Here is a 15782-nt window from a genome sequence, read left to right on the forward strand (position 1 = left end):
TCTGTATCTTCTACTTTTTCCCATTGATCTTCATGTGATTAATCATATACAGGCTTCTGATCTCAGATAAGAAAAATGCATTTCTCCAAGTATTCACTCTTGATTGCTAAACTTGAGTAAGGTAACATTTCTATGGGCTCTAAAAACATCTGATAACCATATACCATATTGTAATTACTTAATCATTTCCTTGTATATACAACTAAACTGTTAGTTCCCTAAAAGCAGTGAGTATTACACCAAACAAAATGCCTGACAAGTGTCAAGTTCTCAATAAATGTTTTTTCAAATGACAAATTATAAATATTTACCATATGCATGTAAAAATGAAGAAAAAACAAGGGGAGAAGGGAGGAAGAAGAGGAGTAGTGGGGCAAGATGGTGGATTAGAACCTTCCCCAATTTGACTCTGAATGAGAAGAGTCAGGATAACAAAGAAGAAACTATATTCTGAACTGATCAGTAGAGGAAAAGCATTCAGGAATCACAAAAGCAGGATATCATAGTTGAAAAGTACACAGAAACAGAAAGATGACAGATAAAATTCCAAACAGTCTGCAACTTTAACCTCAGTTCCATGGGGTGAAAGAGAAGTCAAAAATACAACCATAAGGAGAAGTCAGGTAGCCCTGGTGACAGACTGGCAGATCTAGTTGTGGGATAAGCCCATAAAAACCTTAAACCTATTGCATGGATTTGTTGTGGCAGTGACTACTACCACATGGCAAACTAGCATTGGAGAAGAAAGACACTTTGTTGAATACCTATACCTCAGAGTGCCATTGTCAGGTGCCATCTTGAGAGAGAGCATATTGCTCAAGACTGAACTAAACTGGGCACCTAAAACAAGAAAAAAATCACTTCCTCCAATCCAGAACTCAGTGCTCTGTTGGCTCATTTACACACACACACCCGCACATAATCTCCAATGCATTCAGGGAACACACTTAGGCTAGAATGCTAGCTACACTTGAGGAAGCACAAATTAGGGAATTTGTGAAGCAAGTGGAAATCTGGCCAACTCACAGTGTACAAAGCTTCTAAAGTGAAAGAAGTAGATAATTGACCCTTTACTGGTCCTGCCTTCAACACATAGAGCACCAACCTATATACTACAGATACTCTAAATTGTTTTCCTCTCTCTTAACAATACTGAGGACCAGACCCAGTCCTTCAGCAAATGGGAAACATTCACCTACTGAGCTATACCCACAGTCTAGTTGTGAGAACCTGAACATCAGCCTTGCTATTACACAGTCCTGTCTGAACATTAAGAATGCTTCAACTGAAAGACTATGGATGATTAAAACTTTCAAGCAATGAGATGACCTGTGTAAATCTCAACCTATAAACAAAATAAATATAAAAAATAAGGCAACATGACTCCTTCAAAAGTGAACAATCTCACAATAGCAGACTATAATGGTAGTGAAATGGATGGGATATCAAAGAAAGTATTCAAATAATGATTATAAGAATTAGCAATGAAATTTTAAGGAGGGGGTAGGAGGTTAAGAGAGGGGGTGGGGGGAAGGAGGGAGAAATGACCCAAACATTGTATGCACATATCAATAAAAGAAAAAATAAAGAAATGAACTACAAAAAAAAAGAAATTTTAAAAGGATGGGAATAGATGCCTGAATGAATTCCATGAAAATAAAAATAAACAGCTGAATAAAATAAGGAAGACAAAGGAGGATATGAAAGAGGAATTCAATAGAAATATAGAAATCCTTAAAAAAATCAAATTGAAATTCTGGAAATAAAAGTCTTAATAATTGAAATAAAAACTCAATTTGAAACCTTGCCAATAGACTGGATCAAGTAGAAGACAGAGTATCAGGGCATGAAGATAAGGTACATGAATTATAACATTTAGACAATGATAAAGAAAAAAATTAAAAAGAATGAAAGGAACATTGAAGACCTCTGAGACACCATTAATAGACAGAACCTTCAAATCATAGATAAAGAGGATTCAAGATGTTGGTTTGCTGACTGCTCCAAACTCTAGACAGAGCTCCCACAACCTGAAGGAAAGTGGAAATTTCAGGCCCTGGAAAGACATGTCCTAGACCCCACAGGCAGTGAGAAGCAGAATTCTGCCTGAACCTAAAACAAGGAAACAACAGCATAGGAGGAAAAATGTTTGCAGGTTTGCACTTCCTACATGTACCAGAACAGAGACAAGCACAGTAGCCAAGCACTGCCTCCCCCAGCAGAGCTGAGAGAGCTGAAACCTTCAGAACAAGAACCACAAGGAGAAGGTCAAACAACAAAGAAGAAGGCACAAAGAACAAAGGCACCCAGCAGCAACCTGCTGAAGAAAGCTACTAGGACACAGTGAGCCAAAGTGGAGCCACACAGCATTCCAGGCTGAAATAAAGCCTTCTCCAGAGCCAGCAGCAAACTTCCCTAGAGGGGGATCAATCCTCCCCCCACCAGATTGAGTGACTCACACCACTGCTGTCCAGACCCCTACTTGACCTTGTGTGACCACAAGTGGAAGGCCTGTGAGGAACAGGTACCCAACAGGGAAAATTTTCTGGGACCCAACAGCAGCCCACAGAGGTCACAGAGAACAGGTCACAGTGTAGCAGCACTACCATCAGGGAGCTACACGTCCAACCTTGCCTAAGGTTAGATGACATCTGGACAAAACCCTGCACTTGGTGCACAACTGCAGTCTGTAAGTTCTGGGGAACCTTAAGAAATGGGAATAATGCAAATGTGAGTGGAGTGAGGCTGGCAGGTTGTCAGTACAAACTCCAAAGGGTTAGCTCTACAAACACCACTCTCTCTACAACACTAGTCACCAACCCAGAGGCAGGTATCCAAGTTAGCCTGGTGTCTACTGGACTGAAAGACTCAGACACAGAGGGATGGGAGAAGAGCTATGGCAACAAAAAAGTTGTAATTTTTATGTAAAATTTATGCCCATTGCTGCTGAAACAATGGTGTAAATCTCTTACTCGTTTACTACAGCTATATTTTTCTTCTGTACATTCCAACAGTGGTTTTGCCTTCTTGCTCCTCAATTCCTTCTTTTCACCTACCTCTCCCCTCCTCTCTCACTGTCAGTCATTAACAAGACACCCATAAATGACCTTTAAGTTTGCAACCCTAAACCATCTCTTCTCCTCCCCTTTCTACCACCCTCCCCAATTTATACCTTCTAACTGTCAACCAAAATAACCACCCCTAGCTATCAATCTCCTTTCTCTTTGTCTACCCTGCCACAATCCTCCTTCACTACCAACAATTCCAATAGATAACAGGATTCCCAGATTTTCTTTTTTTCTCTTTTCTGTTCTGTGGAGTTATATTTGTTTGACTGTTCAATTTTCTTCCATTATTCTCTTCCATTTCTCCCCTATTTCATTACCTCCTAATGTCTTCTACCCAAAAAGCTAAAGACAGAACTGCCATATGATACAGTGATATTGCTCCTGGACATCTACCCAAAAGAGCATAAGTTAGAATACAATAGAGAACCTGTACACCAATGTTCATCTCAGCACTATTCACAACAGCCAAGCTCCAGAAACAACCCAGATAACCTATAACTGATGAATACATCAAGAAAATGTGGTATACATACACAATGGGGTTTTACTCAGCATAAGAAATAATGACAACATGTGGTTTGAAGGTAAATGGATGCAATTGGAGGACATCACATTAAGTGAAGTAAGCTAGGCTCAGAAAGACAAAAGCTACATGTTTTCTCTCAAATATGGAAAATAGACCCAAAAGATAAACATATACACAAAAACAAACATGAGCATATACAAACTCATATGTAGAGCATGTTTGTAATAGTGGAACTAGTCTATGGAACTTGGGGAAGGAGGAAAAGGAAAAGAGAATGATAAAGCATCAACAATATTGTAAAACATAATATCTGTGATGGTAGAGAAGATTAGGATATGTATTGAAAGCTGTTGAAAATTTGGGGAGTGGGAAGAGAAAGGGTAATGGAAAGCAATTGGAAGGGATGGAACAGACAAAAGTAAAGTATACTCACAGTGCAGATGCATTGAGAAACACTGACTTAAATATTAATAACAAAAGACTGGACTGTAAAATAGGTACTGTGTGTGTGTGTGTGTGCAGGGGGTACTTGTGGGAGAAGAGGTGAATGAAGATTAAGGTGAAGGTTACAACAAAGACAGTGTTAAGAGGAAAATAAAAGCCTACATTTTAAAAAGCAGGGAAATCTTATGCACCTCAAGCTCTTAGAAAAATAGAACAAGTCAAACCCAAAATCAGTACATAAAAAGAAATAATAAAAATCGGACAGAAATTAATGAAATGGAAACTAAAACAATGTCACAAAAAATCAATGAAACAAAGAATTGGTTCTTTGAAAAGATAAACAAGGTTGACAAACCCTTAGTCAAGCCAACCAAAAGAGGAATATGACCCAAATTAATAAAATTAGATGTGAGAAATGGAATATAACAATGAAATTCAGAGGATAATTAAGGAATCTTTTGAAAACTTAATTCCAATAAAGTGGAACATCTAAAATAAGTGGATGCATTTCTAGATACATATGACCTACCAATGTTTAATCAAGATGATATAAACTACTTAAACAAATAAACACCAAGTAATGAGATTGAAGTAGCAATAGTTTCCCAACAAGGAAAACCACCAGACCAGATGGGTTCCATGCTGAATTCTACCAGACCTTTAAGAAGAAGTATATAGCACTAATGCTCCTCCAGCTAGCCTATAAAATAGAAAGGAAAGAATAATACAAAACTCATTCTATGAAGACAGTATTACCCTTATACCAAAACTGAATAAGGACACAAAAACATAAAATTATACACCAATTTCCTTGATGGACACAAATGAAAAATTTTCAATGAAGTATTTACCAACCAATTTCAAGAACACTTTTAAAAAGTCATACAACATAATCAAGTTGGTTTCATTCCAATGATGAAAGGATGGTTCAACATATGCAAATGAATAAAAGTAAACACATAACATAATGAAAATAATGGACAAAAACCACATAATCATCTCAACAGATGCAAAAAAAACTTTTGACCTAAATACTCCATCAAGCAACTCTTATACACAGGTTACTCCAAAGGCACTTGCACACCCACATTTATTGCAGCACTATTCACAATAGTCAAGTTAAGAAACAGCCAAGATGCTCCACTACTGATGAATAGATTAAGAAAATGTGGTAGTTATACACAATGGAATACTACTCAGCCATGAAGAAGAATGAAATCTTATCATTTGCAGGTAAATGGATGGAACTGGAGAACATCATCCTGAGCAAGGTTAGCCTGGCCCAGAAGACCAAAAAATCATATGTTCTCCCTCATATGCGGACATTAGATCAATGGCAAACACAACAAGGGGATTGGACTTTGATCACATGATGAGGTAAGAGCACACAAGGGAGGTATGAGGATAGGCAAGAAAAAAAAAACAAGATAGCATTTGATGTCCTCAATGCAAAGGAACTAATGAAGAAACTTTAAAGTGACAGAGGCCAATAGGAGAAGGGGACCAGGAACTAGAGAAAAGGTTAGTTCAAGAAGAATTAACTTAGAATGTAACACATATGTATAGGAAAGCAATGTAAGTAAACTCCCTGTATAGCTATCCTTATCTCAACTAGCAAAAACCCTTGGTCCTTCCTATTATTGCTTATACTCTCTCTTCAACAAAATTAGAGATAAGGGCAAAATAGCTTCTGCCTGGTAGCAAGGGGGTGGGGGGGGAGAGGGAGGGGGTGGAGGAAAAGGAAGGGGCAGGGGGAAGGGGAGAGAAATGACCCAAACAGTGTATGCACATATGAATAAAAGAAATAATAAATAAATAAAAGAAACTCTTATATGTTAAATACTTTCAGCAAAGTAACAGGATACAAAATCAACATACACAGGGTCTGGCTGAGTGGCTCAAGTGGTAGAGCACCTGCCTAGCTATCATGAAGCCCTGAGTTCAAACCCCAGTACTGTTAAAAAAATTTTTTTTTAAGTAAAGCAGGTAAAAAGGCTAAAATGAACATACACATATCAGTACCTTTTCTATGTACCAATAATGAACAAGCTGAGAAAACAATACTATTCATAGTAGTCAACAAAAAAGCAGGGTTACTTGATCCTTGCTACCATGAAACTGAAGTATTTTTCAGAAATCATGTTCACCTGACAAATCATCTGCTCTGGAAGGAACCACATAGTCTAGCACAGCTGGTGGGGAGATTGAACCCTCCTGGACAAAACTGGTGGCTAAATAAACAGAGGGAAAGTTTCACCTCTGCCTGTGGAGATAGACCTGAACACTGAGCTGACCAACCCTGTGTGTGGTGGGGCAGCCCAACTGTAATCTGGTGAAAACAACACCGTATTCTACCATCTTAGAGAAACTGGTAGTGAGCTGAAACTCACTGACAGACTTCCCAGAGAAAGTGATCAATCAAAATGCTCAATTCTAGCTTCTAGGCTTGTCCTGTGGGCAGAAGAAGCTGGCAAATGCTCACAAACCAGCTCCTTGTGGGACCACTTCAGAGAACCCTCCTGCTTCAGACAGCCCATCCCACCAAGGAAAGCCTGGGCTCAAACACCCTGAGCTGATTCTTACCCCCAAAGCTGCCCAATAGAGAGGGGCAACACCCATTTCCATACAGCCCAGCATACCAACCTTAAGAAGGGACAGAGGCACAGAGAAAGCCCCTGTCAAAAGTGTTACCACCTGGATTTAAAAACAGGAAAGAGTCCAGAATATTCATTGAACTGATTTTTTTACTTAGTATTTTATTTTATTTTTTTCAATTTATTGTTACCTGTCTCCCTCTTCCATTCTGTCCCAATATCAATTTGCTTATCCCTCTCTTGTTCCACATTCTTTTCTCTTCCCCCATTTTTCTTCTCTTTTCTTTTTTCTTCTCTTCCTTTCTCCTTACTTCGTCTCTTGCCTCTCCCTTTCCCCCCACTGTCCCTACCTCCTAAACACTCACCACTCACTGAATAATCCATTATACCAACTTTACATGTTATCCCCATCCTTCCTATTCCTCTGCAATCCCTGACAATAGCACAATGACTGAACTACACCTTTACACACATTAAGGCCTTATTACCCTATAGCCCCCACACCTTACACCTCTTCTTCTCTTTGCCCGATCTCCCTTTTTTGACCCTATTCAAGAACCGTCTTTTTAATTACCTAGGTATCTACCTCTATCCAAACAGCTGTTATCTCCCCAATACCTGCTGTTTATAGATAATATTGCCAATTTTTTATGTGTTATATAAATAACACAGAATTTGTGAATTCATTATTGCTAAGTTATATCTCCAGGTCAGGGAACAGAAATATTACAACAACCTAACTAACAAATAAGCTACTCAGATCATATAAATTAAGTCAAGGGAAAGATACAGGTGATTAAAACCCCCAACTAACTAACAATACACCAGCAAAGCACAAAAAGGAAATATGGAGAGAAAAAGAAGGCAGGTATTGCAACTACTCAAAAGACTAACAATAACAGAATAGAGGATTTAGTCAAAAGTGAGGGGGATGAATTCCAGCTGCTGACCTCAGAAGAATGATGATAAGAATGTTCAATAAGCTTAAAGGGAACATACAAAAACAATTCAATGAATATCAAGAGAAAACTGGATAAAAATCTTGAGATGATATAGAAACAACTAAATGAACTCAGAGGGATTTCAAGAAACTCCAAAATAAAACCAAGGAGTTTGTATTCAAAAAGAAAGAGAAATATATGAAATAAAGAAGACAGCAACAAGGTATGAAACAGAAGTTTAACAAAATACGGAAAGTCTCAGAAAAAAAGAATCAAACAGAAATCTTGGAAATAAATAGTTCCTTAAATCAAATAAAAAATATAGCTGAAATCCACTCCAGAAGACTGAAAGAAGTGGGAGACCAAATTTTAGGGCTCAAACACAAAAGACTTAAGAGCCACAAAAAGAAAAGGAAGAACTCTACAACTCCATCAAAAGACTAAACCTACAAATCATGGGCACTGAAGAAGACGTGTAAGCCAAAGTTATACAAAATGTATTCAATAAAATAGTAGAAAATCTCCCAAATTTTGAGAAATAGACACCCATTCAGGTACAAGAAACTTCCAGGACACCAAACTGACATAACCAAAATAGAAACTCTCCATGGCATATTATGGTTAAAACAGAGAACAAGGAAAGAATATTGAAGGCTGTAAGAGAGAAAAAATAAATAACATATAAAGCTAAACCCATCAAAATAACAGCAGATTTCTCAACAGAAATCTTAAAAGCAAGAAGTGCATGAAGTGAGGTATTTTAAGCACTATAAGGAAAAAATTTTTCAGTTTTGCTATCTAGCAAAGTTATCATTTAAAGTTGTAGGAGGAATAAAAATCTTCCATGATAAACAGAAACTAAAACAATACATGACCATTAAACCACCACTGCAGAAGGTTCTGAAAAGAATCCTACACAGAAGATGAAAACAAACATAGCCATGAAAGGATGGGAATTATTAAACCTCAAGTTTAACACAAGTAATCAGAGAGTAGCATAGAATTAGTTGCACACACACAAACCCTTACACAACAAAAACAACTAAATGGTAGGAATCATTACATACCTCTCAATATTAACTGAATGTTAATGACCTCAACTCTCCCATCAAAAGACACTAACTGGCAAACTGGATTAAAAGGAAACACCCAACAATCTGTTTTTTACAAGAAACCCACCTTATGGACAAAAACAAGTATTGCTTTAGAATGAAGGGGTCAAAGAAGATTTACCAAGCTAATGGCCTAACAAAACAGGCAGAAGTAGCAATACTTATATCTGATAAAGTAGACTTCAAGCCTAAATTAGTCAAAAGAGAGAAAGAAGGTCAAGGAACAATACATCAAAAGGAAATAACAATTGTTAACTTATATGTTCCCAATGTCAGTTCAACCAACTTCATTAAACATACACTACTGGACTTAAAAACACAGATAGACCCCAACATAGTGGTGGTAGGAGACTTTAATACTCCTCTATCACCAATAGATATGTAATCCAGACAAAAAAATTCTAGAATTGAATGATACCATAGAATCTAATGGTCCTGACAGATGGCTACAGAGTATTCCATTCTGCAATACCACAATATACATTCTTCTCAGCAGCCCATGGAACTTTTTCCAAAATAGACTATATTTTAGGTCACAAAGCAAGTCTTAATAAATGTAAGAAAATTGAAATAACACTTGCATACTGTCTGACACAACACAATAAAACTAGAATTCAATTAAAAATAAACAGCAGAAAATATTCAAACAACTAGAGGCAGGCTGAACAACACATCACTCCACAACAGGGAATCATCAAAGAAAAAAGGGAGGAAATCAAAAACTTCCTGGAATTTAATGATAATGAAAGCAAAAACTACTGGAATGTATGGGACACAGCAAAGGCACTCTTAAGGGGAAAGTTTATAACCAAAAGTACATATATTAAAAACACAGAAAGATCTCAAATAAATAACCTAATGCTGCATCTTAAACTCTTAGAAAAACAACAACAAGCTAAACCCAAAACTAGGCAAAATCAATGAAATAGAGACCAAAAACCATACCAAGAACAATGAAACAAAAAGTTGTTCTTTGAAAAAATAAACAAGATTGTCAAACCCCTGGCAAATATATTTAAATGGGGAAGGGCAACCCAAATTAACAAAATTAGAAATGAAAAGAGGGATGACAGCAAACACCAAGGAAATCCAGGGTATCATCAGGGACTGTTTTGAATACCTATATTCAAATAAATTGAAAAATATAGAAGAAATGGACAAATTTCTAGATACATATGACCATCCAAAATTGAACCAAGAGCATATTAATCACCTAAACAGACCCATAAAACACAATAAAATTGAAGCAGCAATAAAGTTTCCCAAAAAAGAACACTCCAGGACCTGACAGATTACCATTAAATTCTACTAGACCTTTAAAGAATAACTAATACCAACACTGCTTAAACTTTTCCACAAAATAGAAAGGGAAGAAACACTGCCAAACTCATTCTATGAAACAAGCATTACCTCATCACAAAACCAGACAATGACAGAACAAGGAAGAGATGAGAGAGAGAGAGAGAAAGAGAGAGAGAGAGAGAATTACAGGCCAATCTCTTTAATGAACATAGATGAAATAATCCTCAATAAATTATAACAAGCTGAATTGAACAGCATATCAAAAAGATTACACACCATGATCAAGTTGGTTTCATCCCAGAGATGTAGGGATGGTTCAACATATGCAAATCATTAAATGTAATACAGCATATTAACAAAAGCAAAGATTTAAAAAAACACATGATCATCTCAATAGATGCAGAAAAAGCCTTCAACAAAATTCAGCATCCTTTCATGATGATAGCTCTGATGAAACTAGGAATAGGAGGAATGTATCTCAAAATAATAAAGGCTATATATGAGAAGCCTATAGCCAACATCATACTAAATGGGGAAAAACTGAAACCAATTCTTTTAAAGTGAGGAACAAAACAAGGGTGTCCACTTTCTCCACTCTTATTCAACATAGTCTTGGAATTCTTAGCCTGAGCAATAAGACAGGAAAAAAAATTAAAGGAATTCAAGTAGGAAAGAAGAAGTCATGTGTCTATTTAAAGATGACATGATCTTAAACCTAAAAAAAACAAAAATAATTCCATCAAAAAACTCCTAAACACCATAAACAGTTTCAGCAAAGTAGCAAGGTACAAAATCAATTCACAAAAATCAGTAGCTTTTCTATATACCAACAATGCACAGACTGAGAAAGAATTGAGAAAAATAATTCCATTTACAGTAACCTAAAAAATAAAATACCTAGGAATAAACTTAACAAAGGATGTGAAAGACCTCTACAAGGAAAAATATAAACCACTGAAGAAAGAAATTGAAGAAGACTACAGAAATGGAAAGATCTCCTGTGCTCCTCTACTCAACCAACTGTTGATTGGTAGAATCAACATAGTTAAAATGACTATATTACTAAAAGCAATCTACATGTTCAATGTAATTCCATTCAAAATTCCAATGATATTCATTACAGAGATTGGAAAAAAATCAACCCTAAAGTTCATTTGGAAGCACAAAAGACCACAAATATCCAAGGCAATACTGAGCAAAGAGAGCAATGCTGAAGATATCACAATACCTGACTTCAAACTGTACTACAGAGCGATGACCATAAAAACATCACGGTAATGGCACAAAAACACATAAGAAGACCAGTGGGATAGAGTAGAAGAACCAGATATGAATCCACACAGCTGTGCCCACCTAATTTTTGACAAAATGACATCAAAGACATACAATGGAGAAAGGACAATCTCTTCAACAAATGTTTCTGGGAACTGGATATCTGCATACAGAAAATTGAAATTAAATCCATTTCTTTCTCCCTGTACAAATACCAACTCAAAGTGAATTAAGGACCTCAATGTAAGACCTCAAACTTTAAAGCTAGTGCAGGAAGCTACACTGAAAGCAATAGGCATAGGCAATGACTTCCTCAATACAGCCCAAATGACTCAGCAACTAAGAAAAGGTTGACAAATGGGGCTACATGAAATTAAAAAACTGCTTTACAACAAAAGAAATGTTTTCTAAATTGAAGAGCCTGCCCACAGAATGGGAGAAAATCTTTGCCAGCTTACATCAGACAAGGAATTTATAACCAGTATACACAGGGAGCTCAAAAAACTAAACTGCCAAAAAATCAATGACCCAATGAAGAAATGGGCAAATGAACTGAACAGAGCTTTTTCAAAGTAAGAAGTCCAAATGGCCAAAAAAACACATGAAAAATATTCACAGTTCTTGGCTATAAAGGAAATGCAAATCAAAACCACATTAAGATTCTACCTCACTCCTGTTAGAATGGCTACCTACCATCAAGTACACAAACAACACAACAAAAAATGTTGGTGAGGATGTGGGGGAAAAGGAACCTTCATATGCTGTTCATGGGAATGTAAATTAGTACAGCCATTATGGAGAACAGTGTGGAGACTCCTCAAAAAGTTAAATAGAACTGCCATCTAATCCACGAATTCTACTCCTAGGGATATACCCAAAGGAATGTGAGTCAGGTTGCAACAAAGGCACCTGCACATCCATGTTTGTTGCAGCATTACTCACAATAGCTAAGCTATGGAAACATCCAAGATGCCCCACTACTTACAAATGGATTAAGAAAATGTGATATTTATATACAGTGGAAGTTTTCTCCACTGTATATGGAGAAGAATGAAATTTTGTCATTTTCTGGTAAATGGATGTAACCGAAGAATATCATCCTCAGTGAAGTTAACCAGTTTCAGAAAGTGAAAAGCTGCATGATTTCTCTCATATGTGGAATATAGACCTAATACAAATACAGCAATATTATGAAAAACAGATCACACTAAAGTGAGGTCACATACAAGAGAGGAGATAAAAGAAAGAAATTAAGAAGGTGAATATGTTTGATGTACTCTCTATATAAGAATGAATATAGAATTTTTAAACCAGCTGAAATCACCACAAGAAAGGGTCTAAGGTAGAAAGAAGAAAAATAGAGGAGATGAACCAATTCAGGCTATAATACATATATACCTGGAAGTATCACAAGGAAACTCCTTGTGTACTATCTTAAGCAAGCAAAAATGTCATTTTTTTTCTTTTAGAAAATTGGAGACAGAAGGGCACAACAGGTCCTGCCCAAGGTAGAGGTAGGAGTTGGTACCAATGAGAGGGGAAAGGAGGTGGAAAAAGGGTGTAGGAGTGTGAATATGGTGAAAATACTGTGTATACATGAATGTAAATGGGAAAAAGATACCTACTGAAACTTTTTAATGGGGGAATGGGGGAATAAAGGAGAATGTTTGAGAGGGTGCATTCAAGTATGATATATTATATATATTGTAAGAACTTTGGTAAATACCACAATGTACCCCTACCCGGCACAACAATTAAAAAAACATTAAAGGAAGAAATTGAAGATGTTCCTGGATTAGTAGAATTAATATTGTGAAAATATCAATATTACCAAAAGCAATTTACAGATTCAATGCAATCCCCATCAAAATTTTAATATCATTCTTCACATAAGTAGAAAAATCAATTCTAAAATCCAGAAGCATAAAAGCCCTGAATAGCTAAACAATCCAGAGCAAAGAGAGCAATGCTGGAGATACCACAATTTTTGTCTTTAAAGTATAATACAGCAATATAGCAACAAAGTAAGGATGGCACCAGTACAAAAAAAGACACAATGGAATAGAAGACCTAGAAGTAAACTCACACAGCTAAAACCATCTTATTTTCAACAGAGGTTCCAAAGCATGCATTGGAGAAAAGATATCTCTTCAACAAATTGTGTTGGGAAAACTCTATATCCACATGTAGAATTCCGAAATTGCGTGCCTGTCTCTCACACTGTACAAAAATCAATTCAAAATGCATCAAAGAGCTTAAATGTAAGACCTAAACCACTGAAAGTACTACAGGGAAAACACTTGAAAATATAGACATAGGTTACAACTTTCTGAGTAGGATTCCAGTTGCCCAGGAAAAAAGAACAAGGGTTAGCAAATGGGATTGCATCAAATTAAAAAGCTTCTGCACGGGAAAAGAAACAATTATCCAAATGAAGAAAAAGCCTACAGCATGAGAGAAAAATCTTTGCTCCCTACTCATCAGAAAATGTATTCATATCCAAAATATATAAAGAATGCAAAAAATTAACCTTAGGCTAGAGGCATGGCTCAAGTGACAGGGCACCTGTCTAGCAAGTGTGAAACCCTGAGTTAAAACCCCAGTCCCACCAAAAAAATTTAAACTCAAAAACAAATCCAATTAATAAGTGGGCAAATGAATTGAGCAGACAGCTCTCAAAAGAAGTACAAACTGCCAATAAATAAATGAAGAAATATTCCATATCCTTAGCTATAAAGGAAACAAAAATCAAAACTACATGGAGCTTCCAACATACCCTAATCATAATGGTTACCATCAAGAAAACAAGCCAAAACAAATACTGGCAAGGATGAGGGGTGGGAGAGAAATCCTTATACACCATTAGTGAGAATGCATCCACTGTGGAAATGAATATCAAAATTCCTCAAAAACTAAAAATAGAAGTACTATGTGATTTTAGTATACCATTCCTGAGCATATATTTGAAGGAGTATAAGTCCACATACCATAGAGATACTTGCACACCATGTTTATTGAAGCACTATTCACAATAGCCACACATGGAATCAGCCTAGGTGTTCATCAACTGATGAGTGGATAAAGAAAATGTGGAATATATAAATGGAGTGTTATCCAACTATAAAGAATAATCAAATTATGTCATTTGCAGGAAAATGGATGAAAACAGAGGTCATCATGTTAAGTGAAATAAGCCAGACTCAGAAAGACAAATGTTACATATTTCACTTATATGTGGAATCCATACCTTTAAAAAGATGACTGAGCCAGGCACCAATGACTCACACCTGTAATTCTAGCTACTTGGGAGATCAGGAGGATCACAGTTCAAAGCCAGCCCAGGCAAATGGTTTGTGAAAAGGTATCTTGAAAATACCCAACAAAAAAGGGCTGATGGAGTGGCTCAAGTGGCAGAGCATGAGGACCTGAGTCAAACCCTACACAGACCTGAAATGGCAAAGTAGACCCCCTTGGACTACTAATACACACTTAATTTTTTTTTAAATGAAGGGCAAAAGGGAAAAATAAGTCTTTTTCAGGGATAGGTAACAGTCGGAGTGGGGTGGGCACAAGGAAAGGGGGAGTGAGGGTGTATATGATGGATGCAGTTTGTATCCATATATGAAAATAAAAGAATGAAACCTGTTGAAATTGTTCTAAGAAATGGGGGAGGGAGGAAGAGGGAGAATGATGGAGAAGGTAAATCCAACTAAGATATATTGTAAGCACAAATGTAAATATCACAATGAATCCTCCTGTACAACTATTATATGCTAATAAAATTATTTAAAGATTATTTTTTGCATGACATGAATTTAAAAGGGAGACTATTGGTAATGGAAGGTTACAAAAGACTTGAAAAATAACTCTGCCTTGAGGTTACCTCAAAATTCCTCTCCTCCCCTGAACCTTTGTATGGCTTGCAACATGACTTATTTCACCCACCCAGACACCTGTTCTGCCTTCCTGGAACCAACTACCCAGTAACATTTTTTTCCCTCCTCCCTCCCTACTTAAGGACCATGCTTTACCATAACTGTGCTCCACTTACATTCAGATTCGTTCTGGCATATTTGGTGCTCCTCTCTGGCTTTTAATAAAGGCCCGTCCAGTCTGTCGAGGTTGGTTCATTTTCTTTCTCATCTATCCTTGCTTCAATAGATAGTTTGAACCTAACATTTGGCTGAACAGCAGCTGGTACGTGACCAGGAACTCAGTTGCCTTTCGGAAGGGCAAATTCCTCATTACTGCATGACTCATTACTCATTACTACATGAGCAGTGCAGAGACTTCTTCAGACCTCTTATTGGCATTGCTGGAAAACCCCAATCCACCCTACACCTTTCTCTCTCTCCCTCTCTTCTCCCTTGCCCAACCTCCAGATCAGAGACCATTTGCCATTTGACCACCACCATCCATCACCAGCCACATTTCTGCATATTCTCCTGAGGTAAGGGCCTCTGGTCTCTCCCAAGTGGTGTCCAGGGACAGAATTCTCTCCTTTTCCGGATGCCAGAGGTCCC

General features: G+C 37.0%; 1 long non-coding RNA gene across 1 annotated transcript in view; it reads right to left on the reverse strand.

Annotated features, from left to right (window-relative positions):
* The window catches only part of LOC141410727 (uncharacterized), a 134471-nt gene extending 118980 nt beyond the window's left edge, over positions 1-15491 (reverse strand). Inside the window, exon 1 of the long non-coding RNA XR_012435517.1 lies at positions 15311-15491. This is a non-coding gene — a long non-coding RNA (uncharacterized lncRNA). The remainder of the gene's footprint in view (positions 1-15310) is intronic.
* Between the last annotated feature and the right edge of the window lie 291 nt (positions 15492-15782).

The sequence above is a fragment of the Castor canadensis genome, chromosome 9 (genome assembly GCF_047511655.1).
Source record: "Castor canadensis chromosome 9, mCasCan1.hap1v2, whole genome shotgun sequence".
Taxonomy (NCBI): Eukaryota; Metazoa; Chordata; class Mammalia; order Rodentia; family Castoridae; genus Castor; species Castor canadensis.